The following is a 16780-nucleotide window of genomic DNA, read 5'->3' as shown; positions in this document are numbered from 1 at the left end:
TTTTTTTGGCAACCATGAGTGGGCTTGTTGTGGGTGCAACTAAACCCCCCTTTCTCTGGTGGGGCGGGGCTTCTACTTTCAACCTTGGGGTGGGGCGTTCTAAGATGTCACAGCCCGGGGGGGAGGGGTTGGAATCATTATTCTGAAGTGGGCGAGCAACTTCCCCGGCTCCCACTCACTCTTCACTAGGGGGCTGGGCTGGGATCTCTAGGGAGGGGAGCCCAGGAAAAAACACTCTCCCCTATAGAACCCAGGAGTCCTGGCTCCCAGTTCTCCTGCTCTAGACCCCCTCCACTCCCAGGGCCAGGGATAGAACCCAGGGGTCCTGGTGCCCAGCTGCCTCCCTGCTCTGACCACTCAGCCCCACTCCCCTCCCAGGGTGGTGCAGGGGTCACTGGGTCTGTGTCCCAGCTCTGCTAAGGGCCTTGACTGATGTTCCCAAAGTGCTTCCTTCTGAATCCAGCACATCTGCCCCCCACTCCGCCCAGTCACTGCCCACCCCCGTGTGTGGGCACCAGCACTGTGCTGGGTCGTGATGGGAAATTGTCCAAGCTGGCCCAGGAGAGACGTGTGTGTCCCTGCTGCCCCCTGCTGGTGGGGCTGAGCCCCGCTCTGTGTGTGTGTGTGTTGGCTTTGCAGGATTTTGTATCCTGCAGCAAGTGACACACACACACACACACACATTGACGCACAAAGGGAATCTCAGTCCCAAGAACACCCACACACAACACACCCAGAGGGGCATGCTAGCCCAACCCCCAAAGAGAGAAACAATCACACCCCCAGCCACAATCACACACACACACACCAGAATATTCACAATTGTGCTCAGAGACACGACCGCCCACAGTTCACTCCCACTGCTCCCAACACAAGGACCTCCTGCCCCACACAGCATGTGCCGAGGCCTGTGGAACTCACTGCCACTGGACAGCTACCAATGAGAACGGACCTTTCCAGGAGACCAATAGACATAGCCGTGGTGACAGAGGGGGCTGGGCTCCCAGGGTCTGACCCGGGCTGAGACTGGTTCTGACCTAGAGGGGTCTATCCAGCAGGGGGCAGCGTGACCCACATACAAACCCACCAGAAGCGCCTTTCTTAGCGGGTCTCCCAGGCCATCCCCCACCCTGTCCCGGGCTGGGTAACAAAGTGGCAGTACGGGACTCTGGGCTGTGTCACAACCTGGCCCCAGCCCCTCGCTCCCACACGCTGGCGAGTTGGGTAACTGCCGAGGGATTGCACAAGAGAGAGTCAGAGCCAGGGAGAGAACCCAGGAGTCCTGGCTCCCCCCCGACACACACTCTAACCACTGGACCCCACTCCCCTCCCAGGGCTGGAGATAGAACCCAGGAATTCTGACCACCAACCCCCCTCCCCGATTCTGACCACTAGACCCCACACTCCCCTTTTAGATTTTAGGGTCGCAGCCTCTTCTATCCACCCACCCCACCTGTCCATCTCTTTGCTGCAGGTTTCTGGGGTGTCACCCCTGCTCTGCATTCCCCCAGTGCAGCCCAAGGCTTTTCCTCTCCCCAACCACACATCCTCTCCCTCCTCGTGCTGGATCATCTGCTTGGCCCCCTGCCCCCTCTCGGGGCGCGCTATGCGGTGTGGCTGGGGATTGTGCAATGGCCCAGCACCAGGCAACGCAGAACAGACACCACACGCCCTGCCCCACCTCACCTGAGCTGCTCTCCAGGTGCATCGGAGCCCAGTGCCCCACACCTGGGCCCTTCTGCCCCACAGGGGGTGAGCTGCAGCCCCACCACACTCCGCAGAGGGGAGAAGGGTCAGGCCAGCCAGCCCTTGTAACATGGGGAAATCACCACCGGGGTCAACGGTATGGGGGCTGTGACATACGGAGAAATGGTTGTTGCGCTGAAAGAGGGCAGCAGAGCATGCACACACACACAATTGCAAACATACACAAACACATGCATGAATCCAGCCACACACACACACACTTGCTAATATACGCAAACACATGCACAAATCCAGCCAACATCAACACAACTGCTAACAGATGCAAACACATGCACAAATCCAGCCACATGAACACACACACTTGCACAGCCACAAACACAACACCCACAGCTGTAATAACACCCCCCCACACAAAACCCTTACAGAAAACCACACATACACAAACACATGCAGAAATCCATCCATCCACACACACACACACCATCCCCATTCTGTGCAAACACCTTGGGTCACTGCAACACTGAATACAGAAAGCCCTAGTGCCAAAAGAAGATGGGGGGGGGGGAAGCTTTGCAAAAATCGGTCACACCAATAGGAAACCAGCCCCAGCAGTTTGTGACTTCACTTCCCAAAATTCAACACACACACACACACACACACACACAACCCTGCTCAAACCACCCCCTTTGCCAATGCATCACCTCACCTCGTCCAGGGATGTCTAGGTGGGAAGCTCCATGTGGGAGCGGTGATGGACGGCACCATCAAGGTAGGTTCTGGAGATGGTCCTACAGGTGTGGGCGTCTCGGCTCCAACTGGCACTGGGCTCACACTGGGCTGCGTTCAGTTCCTCTCTCTGGTGTGCGCCCCGGCTTCACAAATGCCCCCACCCCCTGCTCTTTCCTTCTGGTACTAAAAATATCCTCTTCTTTCACCCCAGAGAGAGACACCCACGGTGCTGCTCAGCGCACGCCTTCCCCCCACCTTTCCCCCCAGCTCCTTCCCCGGAGCGTGCAGGAAGGGAGTCATGATTGGGGAGAGCCCGTGTCCCGAGGGGAGGGTATGAGGGGGGCTTGTCCCCTCCTCGGAGCATGGGGGTTCCAATAGACACCTGTGGATGGCCCCTCCAAGCACGGCCAGGACAGAAATGGGAGGCCTGTGCCCCCAACATGGAGAATTGGGTGCAACCTTACTTAACGGGTCAGTCTGTCCTTTCTCTGACTCTCCCATTCCATCTTCAACTAGCGCTTGTGGTTCATTCGTTCTTTTTCATTCCTTTCCTTCTCTAGCTTGTATGTTCTTGCTTTCTTTTTTCCCCTCTACCTTTCACGCTCTTCCTTTCTTTCCTTCTTTTTCTAATGTTTTTTTCTTTCCCTTTATTTCTTTCTCTGCCTTTCACGTTCTTTTCATTCTGTCTCTCTCACTGGTTATTTTTTTCACTCACTCTTTTTCCTCACTCCTTCCAAGCCAAGTGAGTTCTCCTTGCACATAGATTTTGACAGGTTTTCCTCCTGATCAGCAAGTGGATTAAGCATGTCTTCAGTGGGGGTTTGTCATACCAGGGAGCAGGCTGGCCGGGTGTCTTTGTGGCCATCTGCTGTCCATGCATAGGCATGGTCCTGCCCTCCTCTGGCCCTGACCTCGGTTGCTCTGTAGCTTTTAAGCCTTCCCTTGGAGCTGTCAGCACCAGCCGCCTCTGCTGTAGGTGCCCAGAGGAGGAGAGGTGTTGGGCTCCAGCCTGGGACTCTGCCTCCCTCCTGCCTAGCCCTGACTATGAAGCCTGGCCCTGGCACTCCTTCCTTCAAGTGCCATGTGGACAAGAGGTAACGTGGCTGCAAGCAAAATGGCCAAACTTGTGGGCCCCATGTGAAGCAGCGAGAATCCCAACCACCTGGTCAAACCACAAGCATCAGGGTCACAAGTTCTAGAGCCCCAACCAATTTTGGCCATCACAACCCAAGACCTGGCTCTAGGGGGCAAGTCACCCAGCAGGAGGAGAAAGATTTGCTCTTGCACAGCTGGAGACAGGGAAGTTGAGCACTGTGAGCTTCACAGCTTCACCACAAGGTCCCACTGAGATTTGAACTCAATTTGCAGGATTCAGAGTCCTGAGTGCTGCCCATTACACTATGGGACCAGCTCATGCTGCCTTCTCTGCACATCGGTGACCCTCACGGGGCTGGCTCATGTAAGGGACTGTTGGCCCCTTACTAAAACTTAGTGGGGTTTTTGGTTGGCTAGTTTCCAGTCCCAGTAGAAGGGGGAAGAGCCAATGGGAAATCAGTCCCCTGAGACTGACAGTCCCCAGGGGCAATGGGGAGAGGCCAAATCGCCAAGGTAGCTGCACTGACAGGCCAGGCACTGTAATGAGGGAGTCACCAGGCCAGGGGGTCCCATCCTGCGTGGGAGCTGGAACTGCCCGGGCCAGAGTGGGGCAGAGCTAAGGAGAGAGCAGGAGCCCGAGAAGAGCCGGGGAGCAGAGCTGCACCAGCCGGGGAGAACCAGAGCAGATCTGTGCTGGGAGCCGAGCCGCAGCAGCACGAGCCGTAGAAGCTGCCCAGGGAGCAGATCTGTGCTGGGAGAAGAGCTGCAGCAAGCGGAGCCAGAGGAGCAGCCCAGGGAGCTGGAGGCAGAGCCGCAGCAGCACTGGGGCTGGAGGTGGGTGCAGTGAGCAGCGTGGGAGAGCGAGGGGGACCCTGGGCAGAAGGCCCAGTGCAAGGAGATGCCACCCATCAAGAGATCTTGCAGGCCAGACTTTTGGGGGTGGGGGGATCATATCCCCTACATGGGGGCTGACACTGGGAACAAGGGGCCTGTCACCTAGAGCATGTGGCCACTGCCAGAGCAAGTGTCCAGCCCGTGGTGTCCCTGCAGCACAGCCAGGGCCTGGGGAGGAGGCCTGGGACATGTGAGGGAGAGACTGTGACCTGCCCTGACCCTCCAGAGACGCTGGTTGTGATCTCCCTGCACCACAGAACAGGGTGATGTGTTTTCCTTTCCCATCTTTCCTTGTGTTTTACATTGATTGCTGGGTAATAAATGGTGTTTGCTTGAAGCACATGCAATGAGGAGTGGGTCAGGGAAGTGCCCAGAGTGGGGACACTGTAGCCCCTGTTCAAGTGCTCATGACAAGATTGGGGGTCATCAACCCCCCCCAGGATTCCTGGGCCCAGCTTGTTGGGGTTACGAGGTCTCTGCCACACAGGAGAGTAGAAAGAGCGTCCTTGGGGTCAGGCAGCCTCTGGGTAAGGGGGTGGGGACTCAGATCCTTCCGCCTGCCAATTGCACCCGGGTCGTGTATAAACCAGGGAAGTTCCCCACAATAGCCGGACCTGAACCCCCTGTACACTGTCCTCATTGCTTCTCTGTCTCTCTTCCCCTCATCTCTGCTGCTCCCCCTCTGGGCTTTCTCAGCACCTGGCCCCACAGCGCTTCCTGGCAGCCAGAGACTGCGTGTTCTAGGCCTGCTCCTGTGGATGTGGCCTCTCTCCTGATTCCTGAGGAAAGGAACCTTTCCAGGAAATGGCCACAGCTTCTGGGAATCCGCATGTGGCTGGTGGACAGCACCAGGAATCATTTGGCTTCTGGCACACAAGGCAACTTAAAAGCCAAGTATCTAGACAGGGGCTTAAACCCTGGACCCTCAGATTAAGAGCCTGATGTTCTACCCACTGAACTACCTGCATTTGTTGAGAACAGCTTCACCGTTCAGCACAAGAGCAAGCAGGCAGGCAAAAGAGAGGCAAAAAAAGTCCCCGGAACCCCTCCTCTTTTTCTGCACAGCCACTGCCTGTCAGCAGGATTCCCCCTCCTCCTCCCTCCTGTGCCTCAGTGTGACTAAATCTCCACACCTAGACAGCCGGTCCATCCGCTGCACCCCAATCCTCCATGCCTGAGCCTCCCTGCCAAAGCCCTGCACCTGGCTCCAGAGAATTAAGTCTCACGTGTTGCTGGGAACTCGACTTCTTGTGCCCAGAGAGTCTCGGCCCCCCTCAGCAGATGACCTGAGAAACACAATGTCGCCTTTTCCAAAAAAGTGCTTGGAGGGGTTTTTCTCATGTTACCATGTGGCCTAATGGATAAGGTGTCTGAGTATGGATCAGAGGACTGAGGGTTCAGGTCCCTTTGTGGTTGTGTTTCTGCAATTTTACCTTTGGGCTGAACGTCCTGCTCCCTTCAGGGCTGGAACCTCTTCTTGGCTGCTCAGGCCAATGCTTTGGCTTCAGCTAGAGCCCCGGGAAGGGGTTGGGGGGTGGGTGTCACAAGGGCTGGGGCATGAGCCCCAGGTGCTTCCAGTCTCGCCTTTGCCCTTCCTGACTTGCCAAAGAAAATGGGTGGCTGCCCGGGCTAGAGTGTGGAGCAGTTTCCCTCTTCCAAGTGTGCACCTGTCCCTGTGCTGGAGGGTACTTGCTACACAGCGTCTTCGGAGCCTGGGTGATTCTCTGCTGCTCGCCAGCTGGGGAAAACCCTCTTGGGGTAAAATCTCCTGCCCCATTGCAAAAGTGAGCATGGAGAGTGGGACCAGTCAGAGGCCCCACCATGGGGGCTGGCCCTGCTTTGCTACCATCTTGTTACCTTGGTCACAGAGCATCAGCAGCCGCCCCGCATGCTGGTGACCTTCAGTGGGTGTTTGGCATGGCAGGGAGCAGCCTGGCTGGGTGTTTTTGTGCCTGTCTGAAGGCCACACATAGGCATTGTCCTGCCCTTCTCTGGCCCTGACCTCAGTTGCTCTGTGGCTTTTAAGCCTTCCCTTGGAGCTGTCAGCACCAGCTGCCTCTGCTCTAGGTGCCCAGAGGAGGAGAGGTGTTGCTGGGTCACTTTTACAGATGCCCCTTCCCTGGTACTGCCATTGCTCAGCTGCACAGAGGAGCTTCCATCCCCAATCCCTGCCTGTCACTGCCCAGCAGCCCTCTGGCACCATTTCTGAGGATTGCTCTGCCTTACTCTCTTCCTGCCATGTTGGGAAAGACAGCTCCCATCTCTCCTTGTTAAAGGTCAGGTGGGCCAACTAAGGGCAGAAGCCCATTCTATGTTTTCCTACTGCAGAGCCCAAGCTCAGGGACTCACCTTGGGTGCAGGCACTGCGGTGCTCCCAGAAAACAAGCCACCCCTGTACAAAAAGGATGACAGGACCTGCCAAAGCCCGGGGTTAAACCAGGGACCTTTAAATCTTCAGTCTAACGCTCTCCCAACTGAGCTACTTTGGCAGATACAGTGTAGTGTTTTGGCCTGTTGCTTCTCTGTCTGAGATGTTTTTGTCAGCAGTTGCACACAAAAAGGACAGGAAAACGAACGGCTGCTCCACACCCCCACCGGAGGAACCCGACGCCCTTAGCTGTGGGGAGTAAGAAGTGGCTGTTGGCTGACAGGGCCTGTCCCCGAGGAGCTGGAACAGCAGCTGCCGCCTCCCCCTGGGCTCCAGGCTGTGGGAAATGCTCATTGCCTGGCTGCATGGGCGGATGCTGCTCCCTGCTCTGGAGAGCGTCTGTATTGCTCTGTCAACCCCCCGTCTTCACTGAGCCAGTCTGGTAAGGTCCCAAGTGCCCCCTCCGGCCTGGCAGCTGAGAGTCTGTGCAGACATCGGCCCCCCTGCCAGCCCCACAGGCAGCAGCAGCGCCAGCCCCCCAGCACCACAGGGGCACTTAATGCACTTCCTGTGGGGAAATGGCTCCTTGGCACCCAGCTGCTAGAGTGAGAGCCAGGAGAGAGCAGTGTCTGGCTCACCGTGGGGGAGAGAAGAGACCTGGTGAGTGCGGATCTCCCTCAGTCTCCCCCGCAAGGCTGGTCACTTCTATTGTCACTGTGAGAGTCAGTGCTTCCCTTCAGGGCCGGCCCTAGAGGGCTCTGTGACAAAGGCCCCCCTTTCCACCCCAGGCCCTACCCCCACTCCACCCCACCCCTTCCTCCAATCTCCCTCCCCTGTCCCATCTCTTCTCACCCTGCACCTTCCTGCCCCATTCCTCTCCCTGCTCCTCCCTCTCCCCGCCCAGTGCCTCCTGCACCCCACTGAACAGCTGATCACTGGCAGGTGGGAGGCGCTGAAGGGGAAGAGGAGGAGCTTGTCAGCAAGGCCTGTAGTGGCGGGGGGGGGGGAAAGCTGGCTGCCAGTGGGTGCTGAGCACCTATTTTTCCTCTGTTGGTTCTGCAGCCCCGTAGCTCCCATGGAGTCGCTGACTTGGCTCCTTTCGCACTCTAGAGAGAGGAGCAGAACCAGGGCTATGGCTGATCTATGGGCACCAGGTGAGCGGCAGAGGCTTCAGGCGCTGAGAGTTTGCCTGACCCCTCAGGGACACAGTGTGAGGGGGTGTCCCAGGGATCTCTATGAAAGGATCAGAACAGGATTTGCTTGGGATGGGGAGAGAATTGAGAGTGTCTCAGGGGGTTGTACAGAGGTGTTGCCTGGGTGAGGGACTGGCTAAAACAAAGGCCTCGCTGTGAGCAGGATTTGAACCTGCGCAGGGGAACCCTATTGGATTTCGACTCCAACGCCTTAACCACTCGGCCATCACAGCTGCAGCACAAAATTGCCCCAATGCCAGAGAAACTGGAAAAGAATCACAATGGCCAGGCGTGAAGTCATCTGAACTACAGAATTCCCACCGCAAACCTGGCTCCCAAAGCACAGGGGGGATTTGTGGTTTGTTCTGTTTGCTTAGCCAGGTGCCACAGGACTCTTTGCTGCTTTTACAAATCCAGACTAACACGGCTACCCCTCTGATACTTCTAGTGACGCTCTCCAATGGATCCCCATCCTCCACCCACCTTGAGCTAGGTAGGAGTGGATCATCATTATCCCTACTGGAAAGAGGGAGAAGCTAAGGCTGAGAAAGGAGAATTGACTTGTCTTAGGTCACACAGCCAGCCAGTGGCAGAGTTGGGAATAGGACCCAAGAGCCCTGATTTTCAAACTAACCATCAGATCTTGAATTTCAGACATTGAATGACCTGAATAAAGTGCTCTCAGATGAGCTCCAGACCAACAACAGTGCACAGGAATTATTCAGCAAGTATTTGAGGAGAACTGCAATGTTAGAGAGAATCATGAACTGCTCAGAGACAATTAATGCAGCAAAGCAGCAAAATTTGTCAACATATAACAGGTTATGACTTATTTCCTTGGTCTTAAAAGAGAACAACAAGGACCTGAATCTCCTCCCTGTCAATAACCCCCTGCTCAGCCAATCAGGGTAGAGACAGGACGGGAGGCTGAGGGTTCTCACCAGAGAGCCAAAAGGATGGCCCAGGTCACCGGTGGGGAACACTAACCGAGCACTATTTCAGCCCCACATTTTTGGGTGGACCTCCCACAGTGGGAGCTGCAGAGCACTCCCCCGCAAAACACACACACACCTTGCTCCTGGTGTTGGGAGGGGAACAGGAGAGAGGACAAAAGAAGCAAGAGACAAAGAGAAAGGAGGGAGGGATGGAGGAAAAGGTGAAAGCAAAAGGACAAACCCTAATGTCCCCACTGATTCTATGGGACAAAATCCCAGGTGCGGAATAAAGTTCTGCCTCCTTAAGCTCGTGTTTTCCATGCCTAGAATTCAACTGTCACCAGATGGATCAGACTGAACAGGTTTCAAACCTCGAGGAGGCTCTTACCTTCTAAACAGGGACGGCTGTTTTCTAGTAAAATCAGGAAAAGGGAACAAGAAAACTCGAAAGAGGTTCCTCCTGGCGCTCACGTACGTGAACCCGAATACTCTCTCAGTCCTCAAAGAGAGACCTCGAGAAGGAGACTTGCTGAAGCAAAGCCACAGGGGTCTCTGAGGTTTCCCTGGCCCCTCATCCCTCTCCTGCCTGGCTGATGTCAGCATCTCTCTGTGAGGTCACCACCTCCCCACCACCCTTGACCAATAGTCTGAGGTCCTGCAAAAAGCCTTTGTGATGTCACTGCCACACCCCTCCCTCACTGTGCTAATGTCCTGCCCCTGCCCAGGCACTTTGGAGGTTTGAGCTACTCCCTGTGGATCACCCAACTCAAGGAGCATTCGTTCTAGGAAGCAAGTCGGCTAGACAGGAAAACAACAGACGCTGCTCCCAATGCTACACTCAGTTTTTCAGAAATTAGTCGACTTTATGGCCAGAAGAGACCATTAGAGCATCTAATCTGACCCCCTGCATATCACAGGCCTCCTGTATGACACAAGAGCTACTTTTGGGGCAAACACATTCCAGAAAAGCATCTAGTCTTCATTAAATGACATCAGGAGATGGTGAATCCATCACTTTCCTTGGTAGCTTGTTCCTGTAGTGAATCATCCTCGCTGTTGAATATTTGTGTCTTATTTGTAATGTGAATTTGTCTCTTTTCACCTTCCAGCCACTGGGTCTTGTTATCCTTTGCCATTCCCAGACCACAGGTGGTTTTAAAAATGGGGTTTGATTAAACTTCTTAAATGTGGTGAACACCACAGCTTGCACACCCACCGATATAGCTTCTCCCACTGACATAGCTGCCAGCTCTTGGGGAAGTGGATTAACTGCACCCACAGGAAAGCTCTCTCCCATCAGCATAGAGCAGTGGTTCTCAAGCTGTGGGTCAGGACCCCAAAGTGGGTCATAATCCTGTTTTAATGGGGTCACCAGGGCTGGCATTAGACTTGTTGGTGCCTGGGGCTGAAGCCAAAAGTCTGAGCCCCACCACCCAGGGCTGAATCCCTCAAGCTCTGGTTTTGCCCTCCCCTAACTGGGGCAGGGCTCAGGCTTTGTCTCCACTGCCTCTGCTCAGTGTGGAGGGGCTTGGTCCCTCTTTCCAGGGCCATGTAGTAAGTTTTTTTGGCAGAAGGGGGTTATAGTGAAAGGAAGTTTGAGAAACCCTGGCATAGAGCCTCTGAATATGTCTAGACTTGGCTGCCTGTGGCAGATCAGACACTGAAAGTGCAGCCATGGAGACACCACACACCAGCCTTGCCTAACAGGCAAGAATCAAACCTCGACAGACAAATGCCTGTTGCTTTCTAACCCATCTCCCTAAGCCCTCAGCCACCACCACTTAACAAAGGGGCTTTTCTACACTATGGTTCTGGTCTCACTGAAGGGTCATTTCCGATTGTTTGCTCAGACCAGCATTAGGGGAAATGGTGCCCTGGGCAAAGCTTGTACTTTGGCACTTCCCCATTGCCCCTAGACGATCCCCACTCCCCCTTTACCGCTAGCTCCTGCACTCCCAACCCCTGCACCTCCTTCACCCCTAACTCCTGCCCCCTCCTGTGCCCCCTTTGCCCTTAACTCCCTGGGCCACCAGCCATTGCCCCTCTCCTGCAGCCCCTTCACATGGCTCCAGTGCTGGGGGCCCCACACTTGTTCTCCCTTTCCCTGGGCTTTGGCATCACTAGCCCCTGCTTAGCGAGTAGGGTTCAGTGGTTCCCAAAATGTGGGGCATGACTCCTAGGGGGACACAGAGGAACATTCATGGAGTCAATGAAATCAGTTGAGCTTCTTCAGTCTCTCGCTGGAGACATTTTCCTTGTTTTTAAAGGCAAAAATCCTGATCTTTCCAATGGGAGCTGCTGCTTCAATGTTCAGTTTGGGGAGGGATTTGGCTGCACTCAGAGATCTGCCCGCGGGTTACAATCTGCGATCCGAAGGGCCGATCGCAAACAGCGTTTAGATGGGACCGTTAGTGCCGCCCCCGTGTGGCCAAAGAGTAGAACTGACCAGCAGAGTTTACAGCTGGAGCCTGGGAAGCTCCTGAACAAACTGGGCACAAGGCCTCTCGCGTGGGACCCTCGCTGTGCAGCAGGAGGCGGAGGGAAGCTGATTGTCAGGGCTCAGGGCCGCACCCTGCCAGGCTGGGCCGGTGTCTGTGCTAAGCTCGGCATCAATCAGGTGATTCTGGGAAGTTCGGGGTCCCAGGCTCCCACAGGAGGGTGAAGCAGGTCACCCCTGGAGCAGGTTAAAGCTGCAGAGTGACAGTGGGGTTGCTGCTCCTGTGAACAGCTGCTGTAGCACCGCCGGGGCAGGACAGGGAGAGCCAGTTATACCCCCCCCCCCCCGAGCCTGTATGGGGGGATGGGAGCACTCAGACCCTGGGGACCCACCCACCAGAGATCTACGGGGGGGGAGAGTGGCACCCACACACCCAGGATCTTGTAGGGGGGACAAGGGCATCCACACTCTGGGATCCTCTGCAGAGGGACAGACACCCACACATCCAGGATTCTGTAGGGGGGCAGAGGTTCCCGGACACCTGGACGGGGGATGGGGGCACCGAAACATCTGGGATCTTACCTGGCAGGACAGCGGCGCCTGCAGCTCGACATGAGATGGGGGCTGGGGGAGAAGGAGCCTTTCCCAGTTCCAGGCTGTCCCCGTCTGACCAAGGCACAGAGCTCACAAGCAGAGTTTAAAGCTCCAGCTGCCAAGTAATAAAAACAGCCGGGCTCCGTGGCTGGTGCCTGTGATCCCAACACCTGGGGAGGCTGAGGCCGGCGGATCGCTTGAGCTCAGGAGTTCTAAGCTGCAGGGGGCTGTGCTGATTGGGTGTCCACACTAAATTCAGCATCAATATGGTGATCCTGGGGGAGCTTGGGGTCTCCAGGTTGCCTAAGGAGGGGTTACATGGCCCAGGTTGGAAACAGAACAGGTCAAAACTCCTGTGCTGATCAGTAGTGGGATTGCACCTGTGAATAGCCCCTGCAGCGTAGCCTCAGTGAGACACAGTCTCTTTTTAGACACCCCCCATAGAGCCTGGAGCGGGGGATGGGAGCACCCAGACGATGGGGATTCTGACTTGGGGGGAGGGACGGCCCCCTGCGACACGGATCTTGAAAAGGGGAACAGAGACACCCACACACCACAGAGCCTGGATGGGGGCAGGGGAACCACACACGGGAGCTAGTTCATGGGGTGGGGGACACACCCATATGCTCCGTTGCACCATTGTTAATGAGAAGAACGGGGACATCCGCACAACACGGATCCTTAACGGGCGGGGGGGACACCCACACACTATTAACCAGGAGGGTCAGGGGCACCAGACACCCCCAGTAGCATGGAGAACACCCACATCCACCAGATCCCTCATGGGGGGTAAGACAGAGGGGATTGTAATGGGGCCCAGCGCACCCACGCACCAGGGATTGTTAAGGGTTGAAGGGACATGGACACCCACACACACTGAGATCACTTCCTTGGAGGAACGCAAACCCTCCACAGAAGGACCTGGTCTGTTCTATGATGGCAGCCCAGCCTGGGTGAGTCAAAGTCTCTTTTTATACAGCCACGCCCCAGAGATCCTGACTAGGGGGAGAGAGACACCCAACCCCAGAGACCCTTAATGGTCTAGGGTGCACCCACACACCAGGGATTCTTATGGGTGCGAGGAATGGAGACAGCTAGACACACTGAGATCACTTCCTCCAAGGAGCCTGGGCCAGACAGGGACACATAGTCCCCCTTTACATATCTGCCAGACAACCTTCCTCCCACCCCCTCCACACAATGTTCTTATCTGGAGGTGAAGCCAGGGAAATCACATGGAGGATTCTTATCTGGGGAACTGGGGGGACCCACTTACCACCAGAGATTCTTAAGGGCAGGAGGAACAGGGACTCCCACCTCTGCAGCATGGGGGTGAGTCGCCTACTGGGATCATCTGGGCATATTTCACCTCGTCAGCTCCCTGCCATTGCCTTGGGGGCCCCTTGTTCGCTGCCTCTGGCACCCAGTTTAGCCTCCTTCCTGAGCTGAAATGCTTTAATCTGTCTAAGGTCTGTGGGATCAATGTGTGTCATGGTGTAATTCTGTGTTATTCGGGGGTCAGACTAGCTGATCTAATGGCCCCTTCTGCCCTTAAACGCCATGAAAACATTTCCCTGGTTTCTCCTTGCGCCTGACAGACACCACGGTGAGGGGACCGATAGAAGATCCCGCACACAGCGCTCTGGCTCTTACTTTACTTGGGGATGTCAGCGCTTTCCTAGCAAAGCTGCTGCTAAAGCGCTGGATTTGGGGAACGGTTCGGCTCCGATTCAGAGATCTGCCTGCGGGGTGTGAACCTGCCACAAGGAGCGGGAAACGCAACCAGCAACGGGAGGCGTTGGCTGAGCTCCAGGCTGCCCCCGTGTGGCCAAAGCTTAGAACTGAGCAGCGGAGTTTAAAGCTGGCGCTGGGAGGGACCTGAATATGCAGGGCACGAAGGCTCCTGCGTGTAACGCTTGTTGGGTGGGCAGCTGAGTGTAGCTGATTGTCGGGGTTCAGGGCTGCACCCTGGGGTGCTGAGCATGTGTCTGTGCTCAGGTTGGTCTCGCTATGATGGTTTCTGGGAAGTTTGGGGCCGCCAGTTCCCCCAAGGGAGAGAGGAGCCCGCCCAGGAAAGGAGGCCGGCAAAACTCTGGTACCAATAGACAGTGGGACTGCCCCTGTGAAGAGCTGCTGTAGCCCCGCCAGGGAGAGCCGGTCTCTCTTTATGCAGCCCCCCCCCCCCATTCCTCAGGACAAGGGTTGTGCTCAAAGATCTGTGCCCCGTGTTTTCACCTCTGTGTGACGCGCACAGTGCAAATAACCCTCAGCGCATCAGGTCAGATCCAGGCTCCACTTCCACCGGCTCAGGCAAGATGGTGCAGAGGAGCCCCTGGGTGGCTGTGGGCCTGGGGAGGCTTTTGATTTTTCGGCTTGACCGCTATGGGCAGCAAGGCCAAAAGTCAGATGGCCGACTCTCCCGTCCACCACGCTTATCAGGAGCCCTTAGTCGACAGGCTCAGAGAATGCGGGCATCGCCCCCCACTACCTCTCGCATGCAAAGCGAGCGCTCTGCCGCTTGAGCTAATTCCCTGCAGCTGGCCTGACTCTCAGGCACCGGACAAAAAAAGGCAAGGGCTCTGTGGCCTTAAGCAGAACACAGCCTGAAATGGGGGCGGGGCGCTACCCAGAGCTGGGGAAGCGGGGCCGAGTCCCAGCCACGCTCCTCGGCACAAACACCAACGCTCCCTCCCTGGAGTGTGTCTGGGCTGAGAGTTAGCCCCTGAAACAAGCACCAAACTTCAGAAGACAACGCAGGGATAGATCACTTGACGATTGCCTGCTCTGGCCATTGCCTCTGAAGCGCCTGGCATCGGTTACTGTCAGAAGACGGGATAGTGGCCTAGCTGGACCATCGGTCTCACCCAGGAGGGCCGTTCTTATCTTCACCACTTTCCTCTAACCCAAGCAAAGCCAGAAGCAGGCCCAGCTCAGCAACTCTAGCAGACTCCCTGGCCCCTGGCCCAGCATACAGCAAAATGACCCTGCCTCTGCCAGGATAGACAGCCACCGACTCCCTCTTCCAGACCAACGCAGCCCTTCCCCGCTTTGGCTGTCTCCAAGCTGTCTGCGTCCTCTGCTCTGCTCCACGGCTGCCATGCTGCCTGAGATCAGGAGGCTGCGAGGTCTCACGGTCTCAGCTGAGCTGGTATCGCGTGCCACCCCGCCCATCTCCTCATTCCCTTCATGGACCCCTGGGATGTGAGTAATTCTGTATTTGAGTGGCTCTCCCTCCCGGCCAATGAGCTTGGCGTAGACTAGCAGGGAGGGAGGAGGAAAGGGATTGTGCTCCAGTGAGAGCTCAGAAAGAAAGGTGCAGATCCCCCACTAGAGCGCAGCCCAGCAGAGCAAAGCAGAGCAGAGCAGGCTGGAGAATGTGTGTCTGGGTCTGACTACTTCTCCCATGCTCTTCCATTTGAGCTAACTTCCCCCAGCTGTCTCCAGCCTCCCAGTCAGCGCAAGGGGGAGAAGGGCTGGGGAGGAAGAGCTTTGTGCTCCGCAAGGACTGGCTTTTTGGGAGGCCAAGCGGGGAGAGGGATGGAGGCCACTGGAGGAGCTGAGCCGGCTGACTGTCCATGGCTTCTAAAAGAAGGGCAAGAGAAGGTCCCGCGGCTGCCTTGCTACTGGAATCGATCCCACTGCCTCTCACATGCAAAGTGAATGCTCTGCCACTTCAGCTAATTCCCCTACCTTGGCAGGTGGTGTCTCGATCCATCCATTCGATAACGGAGGCCACATTGTTCCCCGCGCCAGCCAGTGACTCCTTCCAAAAGGGTCAGGCAAGGGAGGGCTTGCTGTTGGCCGGCTAGCTCAGTTGGTTAGAGCGTGGTGCTAATAACGCCAAGGTCATGGGTTCAAGCCCCATGCTGGCCACTCCAGGAGAAAGAGGGTGGCTTCTGCTCTTTTGGCTGAATGCTAGGGGTGGCAGAGGCCAAAACCAGGTGGGCCGGGAGCGGGCAAGACCCCTGCTGGGCGCGGGCGCTGGGGCAGGACCAAGCTCCTGACACCTCCTTGGGCTCCTCGCTCCACCTGCTGCCTGAAAGGAACTTGGAGACGGGTGAGCCCGGCCGGCTGCCTTCCAGGCTCATAGGAGGCCAGGCTTGAGCTGCCCGCCCGTGAAGCCAAAATCGCAGGCCTGCCGGCTCGCCCCCAGTGTCCACAGGGGGTTGACCTGATCGCCCGAATTCTTGCCGGCCGCCAGCTCCACCCAAATGTACCCGACGCCGGATCACGCTCCCCAGCCCAAGCCACAGAGGAAGGATTAATCCTCGGCACCCCAACCTAGGGGAGAGGCTTCACACTCCGCCGGCGCAGGGTGACCTTTGGGACTTCCCTGGACACCATCCTCCCACCGCCCACAGCCAGACCCCCCAAGCCCACCCCTCCGACAGGAAGGAGCAGGAGGACCACTCCGCCCAGGGGCACCACCCACTCGAAGTCAGCTTCACTTGCTTCCTCCTCTACCCCTTTCCTCCCAAGTTATGCGCCCCTCACGGGAGCCGGCCCTGGGAAGACGCAGGCACCGCACTCTGACTGGCGCAAGCCAAACGCCCACACCGAGCGTTTAGCACGGGCTCTTGAGGCACTGGAGGAACCCCATGCAGACGCACTGACGGAGCTAAGCTTTATGGCCAAGGGCTCTACCTGTGCAGAAAGCCAACTTGCTTGTGAAAAAGACTCCTCTTTCGGCTCCCCTTCCAAACTTCCAAATGCCTCCAAATGGGAAAACACACACACTGAAACACCCAAACGGTCCTAACGCTGGGGCCAGGCGAAAAAGAAAAGCAAGGAAAAGATTTCTAAATGGCCACCCTGCCAGAGTCGTACA

General features: G+C 56.5%; 3 non-coding genes across 3 annotated transcripts; 1 reads left to right on the top strand and 2 right to left on the bottom strand.

Annotated features, from left to right (window-relative positions):
- Positions 1-6841: 6841 nt before the first annotated feature.
- TRNAF-GAA lies at positions 6842-6914 on the bottom strand. Its single transcript has one exon. It is a non-coding gene; the product is annotated as a tRNA-Phe (tRNA).
- A 1223-nt stretch (positions 6915-8137) lies between these two features.
- TRNAS-CGA lies at positions 8138-8219 on the bottom strand. The gene has a single exon. It is a non-coding gene; the product is annotated as a tRNA-Ser (tRNA).
- Positions 8220-15751: 7532 nt separating this feature from the next.
- Positions 15752-15825, top strand: TRNAI-AAU. The gene has a single exon. It is a non-coding gene; the product is annotated as a tRNA-Ile (tRNA).
- Positions 15826-16780: the final 955 nt, after the last annotated feature.

This window comes from Mauremys mutica, unplaced genomic scaffold, assembly GCF_020497125.1.
Source record: "Mauremys mutica isolate MM-2020 ecotype Southern unplaced genomic scaffold, ASM2049712v1 Super-Scaffold_100270, whole genome shotgun sequence".
NCBI classification, from domain to species: Eukaryota; Metazoa; Chordata; order Testudines; family Geoemydidae; genus Mauremys; species Mauremys mutica.
This window is presented reverse-complemented; position numbering and strand designations above follow the sequence as displayed.